Source organism: Punica granatum, chromosome 3 (genome assembly GCF_007655135.1).
Source record: "Punica granatum isolate Tunisia-2019 chromosome 3, ASM765513v2, whole genome shotgun sequence".
Classification (NCBI taxonomy): Eukaryota; Viridiplantae; Streptophyta; class Magnoliopsida; order Myrtales; family Lythraceae; genus Punica; species Punica granatum.
Window position 1 is genome coordinate 17,479,093 of NC_045129.1, and position 7,287 is coordinate 17,486,379.

Below are 7,287 nucleotides of genomic sequence, written 5' to 3' on the forward strand. Positions count from 1 at the left end.
GAGCTAGCTCTGACCCCTGAAAACTGAATACGGCCCGTTGAGTGTCCCAAAAACTAATAGCAGTTCTGAGTAGGGTCCAGTCAATGGGGGAATCAGCGAGTAATGGCAAGTCTCCTATGATGAGCCGGAGGAATGCACGGTCAACTGGGCGGAATGTGTTCCAAAGGCGAGTAATGTCCGCAAATGGCATGATGATGACATCGAGCCTAAGACAGGGATGCGAGCGATCCATCCTTACCTAATGGAGAGATGTTGGTTTAATGTTTATAAACAAACTGATGTAATGTCCTAGGTTGTTTTGAAAACATGCATGCAGTGTAGAAAAGTAAAGTATATTTGTATCTATTACAATGTACATCACTCATTGTAGAAAAACAACAAAAGGCCCGCCTAAAAGAAAGCTAGGGGCCGACTCAAAGACCGGACTTTGGGTCGGTTGACGGCATGAAGTTTGTTTTGGTCCAGCATGACGGTCCCTGTTTATGCATGGTTTCAGTGTTCTACTGGGAAAACCACTAACTAGGGATGGGGGCTCCCGATTCAAGGGGATCAATTCCTTGAAATCGAGCGAGGATCTTTGGGGGCCAGTTCGGTGGCGGAGCCAACTCGATCCGTTCCCTTACTCGGAACCTCTAACTAACCTAGCTTCCTAGATTGGTGCCCGTGGGATTTCAGGCATTTGGTACCTAAATCCACTAGAATGATGCAATGCAAGTGCAGGAAAGTAAATGTGCGAAAAATAAAATGTGTGAAAAGCGATAAATAAACATGCAAGCAAAGCAAACGGATCGAGCCTGAACCCACTAAGTATGTCCCCAGCGGAGTCGCCAAGCTGTACGGACCCGAATGTGGACTCTCGTTGGGGCCCGCATTGCGCGCTTTTGGATCGCGCAGCTTGGGAGTGTCCACCTTCCCGTGGGGACGCGTGACGGACACGCGTGAGAGAATGAGTCACCACTTATCATTTTACGACCCGTAGGTCGAGGGCGGATGAGTTACCCGGGTCTAGGGGTATGGAACACCTAGTTTGTCGTTAAGGCATTGATCTGTGCGGAACCGGAAAATCCGTGTTCGGGGGTTCATGTTACGTGCGGGCCTATATCCCGCACGCCCTTTCGGTACTATGGTTTGCTAGGCTTACATGTTTTATGATTTACCGCATGAATTAAGCTGCACTCGGCTCGCACGTTTTGACACCGGAAATTCGGTGAACTAAACGATGTCGGTTGAGAAGCCGAGAGAGAATTAAACCCTTATGTCAGGAAGTTGGTTCACAATCTTGCGTTACAGTTCATCTAACCATGGAGGTTGAATCCTTGCGTGAACCAAAACCGCGAGTTCTTAGGCTTACTTTCCTTTGGGCAAGCATTAAACCGATTCGATTAATTCGACTCTCGGATCGTTCGCTCACCGACTGGAATTCTTACAGAACAAAATGTACAAAATAAAAGTCCTTACAATGCTCTCGAAAACAATAAATAAAAATTACAAATGGCCAAATTCCAGTCAACTCACGTTCGGTTATTATTCCACTCTAACTCACCGTGAGTTTAGGGAAAAGACCGAAAAACTGAAATTCAATGGACGCGCTCACTGAATAGGGCTTTGGACCCTGTGAGTGTTGATTGGGTGTTGGACCCTGTGATCGATGATTAGGGTGTTGAACAATAATATTATTCGGCATAGGGATCAGGCTCGACCCGCATGGCAAACAGGTGCGGAAAGATAACACGCAACATGTTAATAACAGACAAGATGTTTTGCATTCACCAAATGTACGTGGATTAACAAGTTTATTAATCCAAGGGTGTTTTTGCAAGCAAATGCCATATGCTAAGCAATCAAGCACGTGCCAATGTTTTAGCATTCGGCTTTGTTTTGAGAACTTGACAAAGAGAGTCAAATCTCATGTATGTGGATTGCTTTTACGGTTGTTTTGTATTGTGACACTGAATTACCACTGAATTAACCAACTCGTGTTTTGAAGCTAGATTTGGAATCTAGAATTCCTCCTAACCATTATCTAGTGTTTGGTTAGGTCGAGTGAAAGGTTAATCGGGATTTTGCATGTTTTCTGACAGAGATAACCGTTCTAGTTACCCGAGTCTATGTTAGGATGACAGAAACTCATCAGTTAGATAAGAAAAGGCTATGCTAACCTGTACCTGAACAGGTAGCCTATTCTTATCCCGTACTGTAGTGTTTCTGTCATGCTAACCCTAGGGGTGTCGCTGAATTGTGAAAAGACGATTTTGCCCTTTATTTGACAGTTGTTTTCAGAAAAGGGGAAACATCGTAGTGCGGGCCACCTCGGCCTGTAGCCGGTGTCGACCAATTCCCTGGATCGTCCAGGGTTATCCAAAAACCCCGAAAAAGCCAAAGAACCGATCGATCTGCCCGGAAGTGATCTATAAAGATCTTCTGTATCCTGACCTGAGTTACCTGGAATCAGGTAAACTCAAGTTAAGACACAAAAGGCCTTTTCAGACGTCCATGCTACATCGGACCGCGAGTTTCGGGTTTTGAAATTGATAAGTTTGAAAAGAGCACCAACGTCATTTGACAACTCATCGACGCGAGTTATCAGTTAATGGCCAATTCGTGTAAACTTGTTTAAATTGAATGAATTAACCGTGTGAACGTTCCGATTAACCCGTTCGTGGAATTAATGCTTAAGGTTATTGCCGAATACTTTAATTGTGAAAACGATTCATGATTCGACGACCAACACGAATCCGTAAGGATCGAGGATATTTGGTCCAATGACCGAAACTACCCTCGTAACCGAATGGACCCGAATGAGTCAACGATACCCGAATCCATGCATGCTTTGTTTTGAAAAGACATGTAAACGATGTTTTAACATGGGAATCGTGGAAATATCGAAATTACAATTTCGTACAATCCGAGAAATGAATTAAACTCGAAATAAGGAAATCATTCTTGATCCAAAAAGGCCAAGAAGCCCTCGGCTTCACCTTGTCAAAGATGGCCGAATACTCTCATGGCTTGATTCAAATCACAAATAATTTCCTTGTCTTGGTTTAATCATTTTTCGCATGCTCAAACATCAAACATGATGAAAAACATGTTTTTGACAAAAGCCGGTATTACCATGATTTGATTAACTCATTTAAACATGCAAACATTCACAAACATGTTATTTAAGGAATCGATAAAATAATACCGGCTTCATGCATGCAAGAATAACAAAATAAACTCGGAAAATAACTTGGATCGGGCTAAGGAGACCAATCTTAACCAGAAAAGAGCAACTCAAGTCTCGGCCATCCCATTTAGAGACTTGGCCGTGAGCTCACTTGCCATTTCCGGGTCGGGATGGTCTTCCAAACAACAATCCAAACCTTTTTCCGACATGCTAGCAAGTTATAAGGTAATACACATGCATAATATAACATAAAATTGCATAAAAGTTAAGTCTTGCAAGTTAAGTATGCATAAAATACCGTAATACTCCATAGCCATGCAAAAATATAAAAAGCCCTAACTCCTCTAAGTCAAGAGTGATTTACCTAGCCTCGGGATACGAGGAAAGAGTCGGGGAAGTGTTTGAGAGTCGGGTGACTCGGTTGAACGCTTGGAAGGATGCTCAGGTGCAAAGGATGCACGTTCGGGGAGCTAGGTGCACGGGGAGTGCGGCTGGAATGCACGGGAGGCGCGCGACGTTAGCGAGGCGCGGGCAGGCGCGCGGACGTGCAGGCGTGCGCGCGGGGAGCGCGAGCGTGCGCGGGGGGCTCGCGGGCGTGCGCGGGCATGCGCGCGGCTGGCGCTGGCGAGTCACTATACACCCGAGAGTGACGATTCTTCACCCGAAATGCTCTAAATGACCTGAAACAATAATTTAAAGACTTCAAATGGAAAAACCAACTTCACCAATGAACTCCATGGGTCCAAAATGAGTGGGATATGAAGTTTGAGAAATTTTGAGCTTAAGTCGGGATGATGAACATCGGCTTCCGACTTAAGAACTCAAGGCTCTCTTTGGATCTTTTCGGTTCTCTTTTATCTTCCTTCTAAGTGCTGAAGTTTTCTGGTTCTTGAGTGTTCTTGGCTATAGAGTTTGAGAGGATTTCTTGAAGGAGAAAGGTTGGAGAGAGTGTGTAAGAGGAGAAGTGATTATCTTAATCAATTTTGGGCCATTTATAGGCAAAGCTAATGACACAATTAGCAAAAGCAAGTGCTCTTAACCCCCATGCTTAGAAAATATCAAGCCTCATCCTCTTCCATTGCATTAATGAAGAAGAGATAAGACATTGATGAGCATTGATGAGCATTGATGGAGGCTTGAGTGTTGTCTTCAAACTCTTGGATATTTTCAAGCAAGAGTGCAAGTTGGCTTCTTGCATTGAAGAAGAAGAAGAAGCTTCTAGAGTAAAGGGTGACTCATCTTGAGTAGCCCGTGGGTCCCACGACAGAAGAGGAGAAACCGGGAAAAAGCTCGGGTCTCGATTGATCGCGCATTCGAAGTTCGTGGTTTGAATTGAACGTCGAATTATCAATATACGCGAGGAAATGGATTTAATGAGTCCGAGATTGGCATTTTCCGTGAGAAATTGCCAAATGTCTGTATGAGGCTTGGAAGCCGGTTTTGCTCCTTTTATGCATTCAGAGCGAGGTTACCCACTTCTGACAGCATATCTTGTATCTGCATCCCACGTCGGTCATTTTGACATAAATTGTCAAATTACGTGGGCCCTTGTCCTTTAAGCCAGTAAATACAAATATGGAGCCAGAGATGTCCTAGGAGACCGAAACTGGATTTCTCAGATTGCTTTCTGAGTTTCTTGGGCGATCCGGAGATTACTGCGATCTCTGTTTGCTGAGATTGGGCCTCTAAGGATATGAAAAGTGCATCTGAGACCCTTAAAGCACTGCTCGAGGGGTCTAGATGAGTTGTGTGATTCATTCCGACAATTCCACATTGAGCCTTGAGAAGGCTAGCATTGTGTAAGGTAAGCATCCGGCGTCAAGTTTCCCCAAAGAGGACCTCCGGATATGGATTTTCACAGAAAATGGCCTTTTGTGCCCCTCGGAGGTCACTCGAGAAACCGTGAAGGGTTTTGCTGTCTGTTTTGCCCAATTACGAATGTCCGCTGGAGTTTTCAGGGCAATGTAGTGTGAACTTCGTTTGCCGTAATTCCATCAGACCAGTCTCCGGTTACGCTCTTCCGAAGAAGGGTATGCCCGTTTTGTCGCTCGGAAGTCATTTAGGGTGTTTGTATGGCTTCCAAAAGACAATCTGAAGCTCTGCACGTGCTCTGTATGATTGTGGGGCGTGGCCGCATATGATATTTGGAATTAACTTTTCTCCGAGAAACCGGCATTTTTGGACTACCACTGAAAAGTTGTCTGTATACAGAAAGTTGTTCTGTATAGAGCAGATGATTTGAAAAATGCCTTTGGGGACACTTTTCATCTGTTTGGCATTGGAGTGGATTTTTGGAGTCCAATATTGGCTATCTTCCGATGATCGAGCGAACTATCGGAAAATAGAACTGTCCGTGTGATATACTGAAAATGCCGGTTTTGGATATTGCTGAGCTCTCTAGTTACTCTATTACCCTTTGGTGACCCCTGGAGTCCTTCTGTCATATGCATGTGTCATTTGCTCGATTTTGCCGACTTGAGGATGAATAGTGATTTTATTCTCTGTTAAGTCGTTTTTCTGTATTCTGCTCAGGCTGTGGCTTGGATCATTGCTGATATCATCGTTTGGAAAGGTGAGCCAAAATGGGGTGCTGACAGCTTGCCCCTCTTTGACTGCATGCTTGAGTAGAGGATGCAGCCAAAGACTTCAGAAGCGCCCCAATTTGATAGCAATGATTGATATGGAACTTCCGATAACAGTCTTCTCCCTCTTACTTTGGATATGTGGGGGTGTTATACCTGATGCAGAAATGTAAAAGTCAGGATGAACCTGAGGGGATGGACCCCTAAACAGAAAAGTAGTCGGGACGTACCCGAAATGCAGGAAAGTAGTCGGGACGTACCCGAAATGCAGGAAAGTAGTCGGGACGTACCCGAAATGCAGAAAAGTAGTCGGGACGTACCTGAAGGGTTTGCAATATGCACAGGGCGCATACCGAATGAACAACATAGTTCAAAGGCGCCTACCCAATGGACTTGCGGGGTGCAGGGCGTGTTGCCCGGCGGGTTTGCAAGGTGCGGGGTGTTTTGCCCGGCGGTTTGCATGGTGCAGAAAAGTAGTCGCGTACCCTAGGATTGGCCAGGCTTGACCTCGGGTGTTAACATTTCGCCTGATAGGCTACCAGCTTGAGAACCTCGTTGAAAAGACCCCTTTCTCCACTCGAGAGTTACTCGGGAGGCGAAGAAGATTTTCGAAGAGCAGTCTGAAGCGTGCTCCATGGTCTTGAGCAAGGTTGTTAGAATCACGATTTTACCTAGAATCGGTTAAGGGTCGTAGAATCGTGAATCGTGAATTGTGTGTGTGTGTGTGTGTGTGTGTGTGTGTGTGTGTGTGTGTGTGTGTGTGGTGTGTGTGTGTGTGTGTGTGTGTGTGTGTGTGTGTGTGTGTGTGTGTGTGTGTGGTGTGTGTGTGTGTGTGTGTGTGGTTGTGTGTGTGTGTGTGTGTTGTGTGTGTGTGTGTGTGTGTGTGTGTGTGTGTGTGTGTGTGTGTGTGTGTGGTGTGTGTGTGTGTGTGTGTGTGTGTGTGTGTGTGTGTGTGTGTGTGTGTGTGTGTGTTGTGTGTGTGTGTGTGTGTGTGTGTGTGTGAGATCCTTTCCTAAGCAAAAAAAAAATCAATCCTTGATGTTGGGAACAATCACCTCTATCTCATATCATATAACCTATTTGTGTTCCTAACAATTCCGTCCCTAATATCATTCAATTAGCTCCTTATCATAAGCATTATTCAGACGATAATTTTGTCAAATCTGCCTGACCAAGTATACAAGAGAAAATGAAGAGTGAGGAAGAAGGAAGAAGGGGGGCGGAGGGAGGGGGAGAGGTTGGTGGGGGGTTGTGGGGGGAAGAGGGCCTCTGGGCCTGGGCTTCGGCCCGCTTCTGGGCCCGGTTTGGGTAGACTCAGGCCTGAATCCAGAATCCCAGAATCGGGCCGATTCAGCGATTAAGCGCGCGATTCAGGCCCGATCGCACCATCCCGATTTATTCCGTTGAATCGGAATCGGAGACCCCTTTTTGAATCGTGGAATCGTACGTTTCTACGATTCGAATCGCGATTCTGATAACCATGGTCTTGAGAACCCTTGGACCTAGCTAGACCTGTCCTCAGGCATCCTCGATTCG